We start from the raw sequence: 15,685 nt of genomic DNA, 5'->3' as shown, positions 1-15,685 counted from the left end.
AGTTTATATATATATTTGTGATTGGTGTATATATATTATGTTATTTGTGTTATTATGGTGTGTTGAAGTTAGTTTTGATGGGTAGTTTGTGATTGATGTTAATGGATATGATGTATGTTATTTGATGGAAAAATTGTATATTATTTGCATGGTTTTGATGGATAGATTGAATATCAGGTGAACCGTAACACAAAATTCGGGTATAGTCCTGAAAAAAATCACAAAAAATATAGGGGGGAAGGAAAAAATCTGGTTCAAAACGAACCAAATTTGCCGACGTGTCAAAAATTGACACGTCAGTAATTACTGACGTGTCAATTTTTGACACGTCGGCAAATTTGGTTCGTTTTGAACCAAATTACTGACGTGTCAAAACTGACACGTCAGGAAATTACTGACGTGTCAATTTTGACACGTCAGGAAATTCTTGACGTGTCAAAAATTGACACGTCAGGAAATTATTGACGTGTCAAAAATTGACACGTCAGTAATTTCTTGACGTGTCAGTTTTTGACACGTGAGGAATTTCCTGACGTGTCAATTTTGACAAGTCAGAAGATTTACTCACGTGTGAAAATTCAGCACGTCAGTAATTCCTGACGTGTCAATTTCGACACGTCAGGAATTCCGATTTCCTGACACCCACATTCTTCACGACCGAAACACGTCAGGAAAGCCCCGTCAGCAAGATTTACTGACGTGTCAGGTCGTCCGACACGTCAGTAACCATGGGTCAGCAAAAAATGTGTTTTTTGTAGTGTTGCTAGAACCATCTTTACGTTTTCATCACTGCTTCCACCTTGCTCCAGCTCAACAACATTCGAAGATACTTCCCCATTAAAACCCATATCTGACGCAAATTTCGCCCCAGAAGCAGATTCTCCCGTAACTTCCGTTCCCTTTTTCTTCGCACCCCTGTCATCATCATATTTTAAATCACCCGAAGTTTCGCTTCTAGTCCCTCACCTCTGATTGGATAAACTTCTAGGGTTTCCAGAAATTCCGGCCCTTGACATATTTAGACTTGAGTGAACACGTTCACCGCCGTCATCATCACTCTCCTCCACTGTCCTAGGTTTACTCTTGTCATCCGACCAGTTATTATATCTACCGTCGTTACCCCTTTTTCTTGGGTCCTCCGCCCTAGTCCACGTTCCCCATTGCTTCACTTCATCATCTGACTTTGCTCTTGCATCTCGTCGAATAGGACAGTCTTTATCTCCATGCACCACTCGTCCACAAGTAAAGCAAAACAATAGAAGTTTTTCATACTTGAAGGTTACCCAGCAAGATTTCCCCATGACATTTAGCGCCCGACCACACTTGAGAGGCTAAGCCATATCAATCACTACCCGAATCCTTAAGTAACGCCCCCAACCGATCCCGTCTCCCGCGACATCCACTTCCTTCAAACTCCCCATTGACATTCCAATCTTGGTACCCACCCCTTTGGTCATGCATAACAACGGCATATCGTGTACTTAAACCCCAAAAGGTGAATGCAAGAAATCCATCTGTGACGGAGGAATGCTCCCATCAAACTTGTTTATGACTAAAATTTACCTATCGAAAAACCAAGGCCTTCCGTCTAGCACCCTCTTCATATCATCTTCGTCGTCAAACTCAAACAACCACACATTGTCGTTTAATTCTTTGAATTTTACTCCTCCAATTGTACGCCAGATACGGGAGAGGACAGCTTTAAAAGCTTCGTTGTTTGCCGTCTTGCCCATCCATAGCCTGCCTATCGAACATCAACCTCCCCATCCCTAGCTTCCTCAATTTCCCCTTCTGTTATAGAAATACCCGTTTGTTCTCCCTCCAAGAGAGAGATCTTCCCACATAGTTTCTCTATTTGTTCAGTCATCTTCTTCCGCGATCTAAAAGCACTGCAAACCAAACCCTCCATTGCCAAAAACCGGTAGGAGGTTTCCCCTCACCGCTAGCTATATCTCATAGAGAACCCTAGGGAGGACTTAGCATTACTCTTACTATCTATCCGTAAATATTTTTGTAAATACATAATGTATTTGTACATTGCATATATGTTTTTTTTTTTTCCTTATAATTTTATGTTGAACCTTTTCCCTTTTTAAAACCTTGAATCAAGATATTGCATATAGTATAAATTTCGTACCCTATAATTACTGCCTATGCCTCAAATATATAATAAAATATACTTTTTCAAGTATGCAGTATAATAAAATATACTGCCAAGCCCCAGGTTTTTATTTCTAAAAAATAAAATTTTAACAGGATATATTTTTCAAGTTATGATCTATGAGTTAATTAAAAATAATTTAGGCCCAATTTAATGGACTTGCATACTTTGAAGGCCGTAAACAATGAGTCGAATTAAGGCCCAATATCCTCTAAAGTACGAGAGTTTCAAGATTACTTGCCTTGCTCTTTTGCAATTTACTATATTTTATGGACGTTGTTCAATTTCTTGTTGCCTTCACATGCTTACTTCCCCAAATGTTATGCATACTTTTACTTTCATATTCTCATTTCCACATTTTTTTTCATATGATTTTTAAAATGATCATTTAATAGTGATTTGTCTTAAATTCAACAAAAATTTTAAAAGACACGCCAGAAAGTGTAAGAATAAGAGAGAAATATTCAAGGTGCCTCTTGTGCGGACATGTCAAAAAAAAAAAAAAAAAACAGTGGCTCATAGAGGTTAAGCCCGGAATACCAAAATTAAACAAAATGAAACCTTGGTATGAAAAAATAAATGCCTTAAAACTTAGGTACTAAAAAAATATTTAACCTTAATTTAAAAAAAGCACACACACACACACAAAAATACCTTCTAAATTGTTTACCAAACTAGCCCAATTCTGATCAATTTCTCAATCTTGAAAATGTTTAAAATTACTTTTCAATTTGGTGTTGAAAAGTAATTCACATGTAGCTTGCCCATGAATGAGGAGGAATATATATATATATATATATCATCTAATGAAAATCACTAGTTTCTCTTCTTTTTCGTTTTTAATATGTTAAATTAATCATTGTCCCAAAATGTTAAGCTGATAAGAAAAGATAAATTTAATCATTTAATAATTACTTTAACAATCTCCCTCATGTGTGGGTTCAAATTCCCTTTTAATAAGTGAGGCCCAACACGTGGAATATTTAATTTAAATGGAAGGTGATTTGACGGAGTCAATGTTCAATCCCACGACCTTTGGTTCTGATACCATATTAAATTACCGTTGTCCCAAAAGCTTAAGCTGATAGGAAGAGATAAATTTAATTACTTAATCATTACTTTAACATAATCATTTCTAAATTTTCTTTTCTGCTACGAGATTTCTACGTTCTTGACTCTTCCACATTTTCAAAGCTTAATTTTTAAAGTTTGACAAACTATAATTGTTTGACCCTTCTTTTTAATGAATTGTTTGACAATTAAACATTAAGACTTAGTAATCCTCCTGAAGCTGTGACAATTAAACATTAAGAAAAAACTCAATTGGGTTTTTTCACTATTTCACTTACAATCTTTTTGACTTATATATATATATATATGAAAATCACTAGTTTCTCTTCTTTTCCGTTTTTAATTTGTTAAATTAATCGTTGTCCCAAAAGGTTAAGCTGATAGGAAGAAATAAATTTAATCACTTAATAATTACTTTAACACTTACCCTTACGTGTGGGCTCAAACTTCCTTTTAATAGGTGAGGCCTAACATATGAAATATTTAATTTAAATGGAAAGTGATTTGACGGAGTCAATGTTCGATCCCACGACCTTTGGCTCTGATACCATGTTAAATTACCATTGTCCAAAAAATTTAAGCTGATATATAGAAAGAGATAAATTTAATCACTTAATCATTACTTTAACATATTCATTTCTAAATTTTCTTTCACGCTACGAGATTTCTACGTTATTGACTCTTCCACATTGTCAAAACTTAATTTTTAAAATTTGACAAACTATAATTGTTTGACCCTTCTTTTTAATGAATTGTTTGACAAGTAAACATTAAGACTTAGTAATCTTCCTGAGGCTGTGACAATTAAACATTAAGAAAAAAACTCAATTGGGTTTTTTCACTACTTCACTCACAATCTTTTTGACTTTATCGGTAGCGGCAGAAACAAAAATAATCTTACTATATTGACAGGTGGGAAATGCCGATATGTGAAGTAAAAGGGACAGAAGATCCATAGACTTCAAATTCAATCCACTCTTGTCATTATGAGTTTCTGAGACTTTAAACAAACAATTGAATCAATCATATCACTATTATTTTCATGTTTGACAATTTAAAATCTCTAGGCCGGCTTACAATTGGTGTTTGATTGGATTTTGTAAGCAATGTTTGGCAAGGGAAGAGTCCCGCATTGCACTGTTTCAGCTACAGTGTCAACTGACACGTGGCAGCAGAAATTGATTTTTTTTTTTTTTAAATCAAAATATTAAAAATAAAAAAAATAAAAAAAAATAAAAAAAAAAAGGGGGAGAAACCGGTGGATCCGATACCACCAGCGTTCTCCAGCCTGATTTCACAAAAATTAAGATAAAAAAATAATTTCTGCTGCCACGTGTCAGTTGGCACTGTAGCTGGAACAGTGCCATTCCAGTTACAGTTGGCTCTTGCCAAACATAGCTGTAGGGTTCGGTTACATTCTGTGGGCATGCTTGTAAATGTATTTTGGAATTTTCTTTTTTTTTTTAATTACCTTTTTAGTACTTAGATTTTTACTTTTTTATTTTTTTCTACCTAAGTTTTTATTTGTATTACTAATAGTACCTTACTTATGGATAAATATTAGTTTAGTACCTTCATCACTATTCATTCAGCCAAGCTAATAGACTGCAATACGGTGGGGTGGTTTGACCACTCCCAGCCACCAACCCCAATGCCTTTAGGGGTGGTTCTGGCCACCCTTTTTTGGCCATTTGGGGTGGCCGAACCACCCCCAAGGGTCTTAAAAGTGGTTCGACCACCCCCAGATGGGGCGTAGAGGTGGCCGAAACCACTCCCATAGAAATTCGTTAATTTGGCTGACGAAATAGTGACGAAAGTACTAAATTGGTATTTACCCATTAGTCAAGTATCATCTGTGATACGAATTAAAACTTAAGTGGAAAAAAAATAAAAATAAATAAAATAAAAAAAGAAGTAAAAATCTAGATACTAAAAAAGTAATTAACTCTTTTTTTTGGGGTTGAAAAAGTGTCATATTTGACATAAACCTAAAAATAATTTGAAGTGTTTTGTGTTTTGGATTGATAGTTATTGTTTTTGTTTTGAGATCAGAAAATAAAAGTTCAAAAATAAAAATTTTAACAAATTAAGCTAATTTTATAATATTAAAATAAGTAATACTAGAAATTATATTTTAAACCAATTTTAGATTAATTATTGTTTAAAAAATTATGAATTAAAAATATAATATGCTGCATTAATCATTAAAAAATAAAAACTCTTGTGGATAGAAATGAGAGTTTGAAGTTTCACCATTGGCCAAGATGAAAAATCTCCTTAGGAATCTGTGCGCGAAAGCAAAATAGGCCACGACATGTGTTTTGACGTTTGGACCGACGGAATTTGGAATTTGGCGCGTGGAGGATTTCGCGCGTGGACCAGTATTTCCTTTTGAGAACATTAGAAAAAGGCCAAAAGCTAACGAGGATTGCGGGGTTGACTGGGAGTTCAATGACAGACATTAAAAAGCTTATTTATATATCTGTATAGAATCTTTTGACACCTGCATTTACAAAAATATTAATGAATGAGATTGACACACAACCAACTTTTCCTGCACCAATTGCCTAGAGACTGAAATAAATAATTAATTAATGAAGATAATACCTGGACCAGGATGAGCCGTGATACAGATTACAAGCACGCCGTGAAGGACAAGTTTTTTTTTAATATTTTAATGCAAAAGAAAAAAAACAAAAAAACAAAAAAAATTTTGCACTAGCGTGCTAAGCACACCGCGTGCGATTTTGCTTCACCCTAGTTGGTTCTTGGGATTTTTTTTTTTTTTTTTTTCAAATATTTATTCCTAAAAAAATCCATATTGTAATTTGTTGGTAAGGCTTTAGCTGCTCTAAGAAGTTTAGGGTCTGTTTGCCGGCCATTTCACTCCTTTCTTTTCTTTCTACTAAAAAATTAAAACATTAATAGAGAACTGAAGCACTTTGTAATCAATGATTTTGTATGGACAAAAATTTGCTTCAAACTAGTTAGTAGCTAATTCATACAAACCTATCTAATAAAGTAACATGTATCCCTTAACATGTAAGAACATATGAGCTACGGGATACGTATCATTTTATTAGATGGGTTTGTATTAATTTACTACAAGCCAATTTGTAGCAAATTTTTGTCCATTTTGTATACGCTCTCCTACTTGCATAAATAAGCTAACCTTGGGGGTAAATTTCGATAGTTATAGGGATCAAAAGATTCATCACACAAGTTCTTATGGTGCTTTGAGCAATATAACGTGCATACACTAAGATTTGAAAAAGGGCAGCTAGAGAATAAGCAACTTTTAGCTCAGTTCTTCTCCGTATTGTTCTCCAATTCCCTCCTCAGCTGCAGAGAGAAGTCATCATTAACATCATCATCATCCCAATCGTCTTCCCACTGCTGTGTCACTTGTTTTCCTTCCTCCTTGTCCTCCCACTCTGTCATTCGTTATTGCAGTTAGGCAGATAAAATAAATAAATACAAAAGTTCAGAAAGCAGGCATAACTTGTGCTTCTGTCATGATGCATATGCCTCCAGTCAATAAACAAAGATCAATAAACTTTGAGGGAAAAATCAAATTTCGTCCCAAGGTTGTTGCATTTTGACAATTAAGTTCTAAGGTTTTACCTCAATTTCAAATACGTCTTCCGTCAACCCGTTATTCAATTAATTAGCTATGTACTACATTAAACCACTAAGTCAATGACACGTGGCTTGCATATGACATATAAATTATATAATGCGGCAACTAAAAGTTCCATGCGACAAATCTACCATAAATTACAAGCTTACTAAAAACAGGGGGTAAATTACATTTTGCCCTCTTAAACTACCACCTCATTTACACTTACACCCCCCAAACTACGACTCATCGCAACTTATTCCCCCTAAACTACCACTTTATTACGACTAGGTCCTCGAGTCAAATCTAGGCATTAAATATGGATGGAAAATATATCAAGTGCCTAGCGCTTGACATTTGCTTGTCTACTTTTCCAAAATTGCCCCATTTTTATTGTGTCGAAAGACAAAATTACCCAACATCTTGATTTGATGTACAATAATATCAGTTTCTCACAATACCCCATTTTAAAGGTAGTGATTTACAACAATGCCCAGCTATAACCCTAAGAAACGCAGCGTTTTGAACCCCTCCCACAACACAAAAGGGCATCTACAACAAGGGCTGGCAACGGCCAACCCTAAACAACAAAAAAGGGGGTCAGTCACCCTCTGCACAACACAACAAGGGGGTTGCCAAGCAACCACCCCATGCATCCACAGCAAGGGGCAGTTCCGTGGCCACCCTTTGCACAACACAGCAAGGGGGTGGCCAAATCACAACAAGGGGAAAAGTCGAGCGGCCACCCCCTGCATCCACAACAAGTACAATTTCCCCACCATCAGTACCCCCTCCGCCGAGGGGCCAGCCCCTCCCTGCCAATGACACGCATTGTCAAAGAGAAAGAAATGGTGAAGAGAAGAGAAAAACGAAATATTAAATACCATAAATATTTTTTTGTTAATTAATGTTAAACGGCCCATTTCAATTTCAGGTAAGTTTGTCTTGAAAAATGCTTCAATGTCATGTGCCACTCAAGTGTGACGGATTCCATCTATTTTAACGCCCAAATCTGACTCGGAGACCTACTCGTAATAAGGTGGTAGTTTGGAGAAGAGAGTTGCAAGTTTAGGGGGGCAAGGTATAATTAACCCTAAAAAATTTTACAAAGCACAATTAAAATATAATAATAAAGAAAGAGGGCTAATGACTGTGAAGGGGAGGGCCTTCCCTCATCGGTGATGGGGTTGCCCCTCACCAGATGAGAGGCAGCCACTCTTCACCATCCCTTATCTGGTGACGGTTGCCCTCCTAAGGACCAAATTGTTAAATTGAGGTAAAACATAAGGACCTAATAATTGAAATTGAAACTTGGGGACTAAATTGAAATCACGCAAAAACCTAAGGACTAAATTCAATTTTTTAGTAAACTTCAAGTTAAATAGGCAATGCATGTACAAGATCTAAAGATTTGTGTCCACTAATATTTTTATAAAAGGCATGCCTTAAAAAGTTCTTCCCAAATCTTGCAAATTTGAAATAATAAAGTATGTGTTTTAGTGTCTTCCGTTTTTGCACGCGGGCGTGTGTGTGTGAGAGAGAGAGAGAGAGAGAGAAGAACAACAACAAATAACTTCATAAATATTTAGATATGCCAAAGAAAAAGAAGTATAGAGTGTTTGTCAGAGTCTCCTGAACCCAAAATCTTGGAGAGCCCAAACTATTTTAGCATCATTACTTGTGTCTCAACAGCAACGCAAGTAACCCAACCAAAATTCTGCATGTAGTGGTATAAATATGTATCTATCAACGAGCACAATCTCAATAATATACACCAGGCTCTTAGTATACCTGTGTAAATAAAATTTGCAAATTGCCAACCTGCTTAAATTTGTTTCCTGCTACCTACTATCCCTGAAACTGGCAATCAAAATGTCAATCTTCTCTTCTCACAAATTTTCTAAAGTTACCACCATGCAACTTTTACCTTTAGCAGCTTCTCTCAATTATTCACAAAACAAACCAAGGTCCCTCTCTCTGATGTCAGAAGACATGTAAGACATGCTACCTTTCCAGTGATGAAGTAAACAGAACACCAAGTGTTGTGAACAAAAATGAGGAAACTAGACATAGCCGAAGCAAAAGGAAGTGATGAAGATTGTTGTCTTCTTTCTTGAATTTCCTTGAAATCCACAAGGAGAAGAACGAATGATGAAACCAACATCTATTTTATTTAGATAATGATAAAGAGGCTCACACAACATACTTGTACCTTCCAAAGCCTAATCTCCTAAAATAAATAAAGTTAACAAGTAACCCCCAACAACGGTTGAAGAGTACATGCAATTGCTAAACCTAAATCTACATGCCACTTGAATTTAGGTTTAGGTTTAGCATTTCTTATGTTTCCTTAATATTTTTTTTAGTTATTTCCTTTATTTAACGAGATTAGGATTTTTATAAATACGTTATGATTTGGCAATATCTCTTTATCGCTATTTGAATATAGTATACTTCGATAATTACTTTCTCTCCTCCTTGTGGATTTCAAGAAATTCAAAAAAAAGACGGTGATCCTTTATTATTCCCTTTGCTTCCACTATGTCAAAACTCCAAGGGACCCAAGTTGAACATTGCTAGAATTTTTCCTCATTTAACAAATAAATGCCAAATGATAAGAGATTCTAGTATATTCTTCCCTTTTCTCTAGTGGCAAACCCAAACATTGCATAGAGCCAGATGAAAATATAAGCCTTGATTGTTGACTAGTGGTTGCTAAACTCTCAAGTCCGAATGCCACATTTGTGAATCCCTTGATTTCTCATACGGCCCCCTCCTACTCAAAAACACTAGAGCAAGTAGAATCTTAGCTCTTACAAATCAAACCCAGGAAACATAACACCTTACTTCGTTTTCTCTCTCTAATCTTCTGGAAAGGAAAACGGCACTAGGCTCTAGATGGAGGCATACAGCGAAAAATTTCAACAGACCAAAAAGGCTTAAGGCCTTTGTAGTCAACTTAGTCAGAACAACAATATGCCTAGCAAATCCATTCCCATAACTTATCCACTCTTGAGGTACTATTACCACTACTCTAAAACTTCCACTACCATTTTGAGCAGTAACAACATTATTGACCTAATAGCAACTCTACAGCCAAATCAGAAAACAACCCAATCCTCTCCTCAACAACAACTATTTTGACCTAAATATAAATCATCTAACGGAGACTATGGCGCTTCTATCAATTTCAGAAAGCAGTAGCTGAATTTATTAACATATAACAAGCATCTAATATTTCGATCAAATTTAGATCACGTCGCTTGTCTCTACGAATAAGTAATATTGTTTTAAAAAATATATATCCTTTTACCTTCATTGATTTCGAACTCTTCAAACTCATCGTCGTCCTCGAACAAATCGACCTTTGCCTCCTCAGTCGCTGCCTTGGGCTCCGCCGCCATTGCCAAAGCTCAAACTAGTTCCTGCAGCCAAAGCCACATTCCATAAAAATCAACACATACATATAGAAATCAGAGAAAAACCCTAGCTTTTCGAATTAGACAAATAGTGAGAGATATAGGAGTTACAGAGAGAGAAAGCTCAGATGAAATCCCTAAAACGTTCTGGTTTTGTTACGCGCACTGGCGTCTGGAAGTCTAAAATGGAGAAATGAACGTATTGGGGAGAAGGCGCTTGGATTCGGCTTCTATGCGGGAAAATAAGGAATAGAAGAATTAAGATCCTTTTTTTTTAAATATGAGCCAGATTTTTAAATTTAAGCCATTAAATCCAGACAAATATAGATGCTTATAGGTTACTGAGATAATTAATTTTAATTTCAACATGTCAAATCCATTTGTCTCTATAACACATAAATTTTGTATTTATTTAAACGTTAGATGTAATGAATGGCTCGAATTTAAAAATTTACGAATCTCATATTTTAAAAAATCTGAGAAGATCATAATTCGAGTAGGATACTTTCCATTTCGGTTTTTGTCTAAAAAAATAAAATAACAATTTTGCTCTTCTCATATTAACTAACCCACTCTTTTTCATTTCATTTAAAATTGAGAGAAATAAAAGTTGTTATAAAATAAACGGAGAATATTAAATGGAAAAAAAAAATTAAAACACATGAGGTGATCTTTTGAAATGAACCGAACGATTCGTTTAAGAGTAGAATACTTTTTTGCCACTTGTGGTTTAACTATTTTAGTTTTTTTTTTTTACCATGGTTTCGTTTTATATCGTAGACGGTACCTTGAAAATGACTAAAAATGAAGATGATACTTCTGTCCAAACATTGATGGTAACCCACGTCAATGCTTTCAAAATTAGACGTGTGTTAAGGGTTAGCCTTGGAGGTGGCTGAACCATCTCATGGGCCATGGGGATGGTGTGATTCGCCCACCTCTAGACCGACTGAAACCACCCAGCCAAACAAGGTGGCCGGCCAACCCTTTGTTTTTTTCAAAATTCTTATTTTTTTAATTTTTTAATAATTTCAGTTTTATTTTAAAAATAAAAAAAAAAATAAAAAAAATTAATGAGGTATTAGTACATGTGTATGTGTGTCGAATTTTGAAGGGCATTGACGTGGATTTTCGTCAATTTTTGGACGAAAGTTTAACACAAGTATCACTCTTTTTTTAACCATTTTCGAGGTAGCGTTTACGATACAAAACAAAACCAAGGTGAGAAAAAATAAATGGTTAAATGCAATTTTGATACCTGTGGTTAGGCCCAAAATCAAATAGACTCATCGGTTTCAAAAAGTGTCTCAAGTGGTACCTGTGAATATTGAAAAGACACATTTAGTACTTTCATCCATGATCAGTCTAAATATTTAACAGATCTCCATGTCAGCACCTGTAAGATGGTGACATATATTCCTAATGCCACATATTGATACCAAATCAGTAGACTAGATGATGTGGCACTATATCATAGGAGGTACCTATGATTTTTATGCCACATATTCTGCAAAAAATAATATAAAAAAATGGTAACCCCAATTTAAAAATAAAAAAAAATAAAAAAATACTAGAGAATTGGGTGTGATTGGAAAAAAAAGTAATAAAATAAAGGAAAAAAATAAAATTAAAACAAATAAAATAAACTTTTTAAACTTAAGAATTGAAAAAATAAGAAAATAATAATAAAACCCATTAACAAACTAAAAATAAATAAATAAATAATAATAATAATAATAATAATAATTTCTGAAGAGTTTTAGGGTGGCTCAAGGCTAAGCCACCTTCATTTTGCAAGTTGGGGCTGGTCGAACCACCCTTATAAGGTCATAGGGTGGTTCAGCCACCTCTTAGCTAAAATGGGATTGCCTGTCACCCATTATGACCAACATAGGGTGGCCAGTCACCCCAAAACTCTTTAGATTTTTTTTTTTTTTTTTTTTTTTTTAATTTGTTAATTGGTGTTATTATTTTTTTGATTCTTAAGTTTAAAAAGTTTATTTTATTTTTTTTCCATTATTTTATTTTTTTTTTAAGCATATGTGGCATCCAAAACATAAGTACCACCTATGATATAATGCCACGTCAGCCAATCTTATGGTTTGGCATTAATATGTGGCATCTGGGACATATGTTATCATTTTAAGTGTGTTGAGGTGTAGTTCCGTTAAATTTTTGGATGGATCATGGACGGAAGTACTAAATATGTTTTTTCAATATTCACAAGTACTATTTGTAACACTTTTTGAAATCAAAAAGGTCTATTTGATTTTGGGCCTAACCACATATACCAAAATTGCATTTAACCCAAAAATAAAATAGTTAAACCACATTGGGTCAAATGTATTTAACCCTTCATTTAATGGCACTAATGAGTAATCTCTAACTGTAAAGACAGATGTGTGGACTTCATACCACTCAAAAAGTGGTTCATGCATGTAAAAAAAAAAAAAAAAAAAAAAAACCTTGATTAAGCCAAAATACAAGATGCAAGGCACCTCACCACAATTGAGTGTCACTTCCCACCTTACCAGTTACCACCATTGAGCTTTATTACCCACAAGCTCACAGTTTTAGAGAGAGCCAAACGTACACCTCTTAATACTCCTGAAAGAAATTTGTGTACCGACAGATTATGGCTTTAACTGTTACAGCACTGCAGATAAACAAGCAATCTATTACTTTCTTTATTGTCTAAGTCGTAACCACGCATGACTCTTCCATACATGTAGACATAGTCACTGTTAAACTTAATTTAAAGTTTGACAAACTATAATTGTTTGACCCTCTTTCTAATGAAGTGTTTGACAATTAAATATTAAGACTTAGTAATCTTACCTTTATTCCTGAAATTGTGACAACTAAACATTAAGACAAACTGACTTGGTTTTGTCATAATTAAACATTAAGACAAATAGAATCGGTTTGGGACGGTTTGAATCGGAGTGAACCGTGTAGAAATTGCTTGAATTAGTTAGTCACTGTTAAACTTAATTTAAAGTTTGACAAACTATAATTGTTTGACCCTCTTTCTAATGAAGTGTTTGACAATTAAATATTAAGACTTAGTAATCTTACCTTTATTCCTGAAATTGTGACAACTAAACATTAAGACAAACTGACTTGGTTTTGTCATAATTAAACATTAAGACAAATAGAATCGGTTTGGGACGGTTTGAATTGGAGTGAACCGTGTAGAAATTGCTTGAATTAGTTGAGTATGTTTTGAATTGGACTAAAGTGGTTGAGGATGCACTAGAACCAAACTAAACTGGTTGGGGATGCATTGGAATCAAACTGAACCAGTTGATGAAGCTTCAAAAAGGAGTTGACCCCGTTTGTAAATGGGTCCGTCTGACCAAACCGTTCAATGTGTGTGGCCCATGATATGTGTGTAACACATGTAGAAAACGCGCTAGTGGAATCTAGCTATGTGACGCGTACATCGCTTAGGTCTGACGCATGGGAAGGAACGTTGGCACGTGAGTGCGTGGGGAGAAGAGGCAAAAACTTCTGGGTGCATGTGAGAGTGTGTGGTGGATCCTACAGCTACATTCTTGGCTGATTTGGAACAGCCATCGTGAGATATGTCGAATGGCGCCACCACTGAGGCGATTAGCCGAGCTTGGAGCCACATGACAGTACGAACAAAATCTAGCACGTGAGGAGGCCGATGGTGACGGGTCTGCCACACATCTAAAGATGGTTGGGGATGCATTGGAATCAAACTGAGCCAGTTGATGAAGCTTCGAAAAGGGGTTGACCCCGTTTGTAAATGGGTCGGTCTGACCAAACCGTTCAATGTGTGTGGCGCATGATATGTGTGTAACACATGTAGAAAACGCGCTAGTGGAATCTAGCTATGTGATGCGTACATCGCTTAGGTCTAACGCGTGGGAAGGAACATTGGCACGTGAGTGCGTGGGGAGAAGAGGCAAAAACTTTTGGGTGCATGTGAGGGCATGTGGTGGATCCTACAGCTACATTCTTGGCTGATTTGGAACAGCCATCATGAGATATGTCGAATGGCGGCACCACTGAGGTGATTAGCCGAGCTTGGAGCCACATGACAGTACAAACAAAATCTAGCACGTGAGGAGGCCGATGATGACGGGTTTGCCACACATCTAAAGATGTGTACCTTCTGTTCGAAATAGGATTGCAAATCAGATATTTACGCAGCAGAATAATCAAATTCTCATGCCAATAACTATTTATGAAGAACAATTACTACTTAAAATTAAATTGCAAGAACGAAGAACACTTACTTGGATATCAATGGCCACTCCTGACTTTAGGCAAAAATCTTTTTTCTCCTCCAAAAACATGTCCTTTCCTTTCTTGTTCAAGAATACCAAGACCAAATACTCTTTTTTTTTTTTTTTTTTTCAAGAACACGACAGATCTCAGGGATGATGAGACATGTAGATATATTCACCAATGACTAATAATAACCAAGAGAGTGTGTGTTCTTACTTGGCTCTTCAAATCTTAAACTTTTGTTTTTCGTAAGTTAACACAAGAACTATTAATTTTCAAAGAGTTTCTGAAAATTAATTATTAAGAGAACTTGATAGGATGAGTGAATGATTTGAGTTTTTCTCTATTTATAGGCTTAGTATGGAAGCAAGTATTCAAATTTGAGCAATGTGGAACAAGGAGCAAAAAAATACTCCAAGTAGCACTAGGAGTAGCATGGACGGCTAGGGCTTTGCCCTAGTCTCCATGTGCCCCCTTTGCCTAGGGGATTGATCCCAAGCCCTTCTCCGGTCTCCAACGCATAGGGCCAGTAAATTTTTCCTGGCCTTATGTGTTCTACTGATGTTCATTGGGTCTCTATGTTTTACCCCAAGCTTAACTGTACCATATCTCTCTAGCCCATGTTTTTTAAAAATAAAACATTTAGCCCAATAAATAAGAAAACTTTATTATGGTCGATCTAGCCAATTGGAGTTGAGAAAAGTCGAAACCGATCGACCGGAGTACAAAAATTCATTGATCAAGGTATCAGTCAACCGTTATACAGGCAAAATACGTTAATGATATCGAAGTATAGTAATACCATCAGACTAATATGAGAGTATCATTCAACTCTTGAATCAATTGACGGACATTGTCATATCAATCAAGTAATACAATAATAGAATGAAAAATGAACATTTAAGAAAAGTAACTTGTGATTGTTACAAAGTTGATGACATTAATACAAATCTAATTACCCAGCCGCCTGGAAAAGAAAAACTAACATCTTGTTGACTTGACTCACTACATTTATACACTTGTCCAAGCCCAAAGGAAATATTAAATTCTTTTGTTTGGGAAGTGAGGAAATTATAGAAATGAAAGTCTTAAAACAAATTTGACTTCTATAGTAGGATGCAGTGCCCAAATAGGCCACGTTACGTGTAGATGGAC

This window comes from Corylus avellana, chromosome ca6, assembly GCF_901000735.1.
Source record: "Corylus avellana chromosome ca6, CavTom2PMs-1.0".
Taxonomy (NCBI): domain Eukaryota; kingdom Viridiplantae; phylum Streptophyta; class Magnoliopsida; order Fagales; family Betulaceae; genus Corylus; species Corylus avellana.
The sequence above is the reverse complement of the archived record's forward strand: the minus strand, read 5'-3'. Positions refer to the sequence as shown.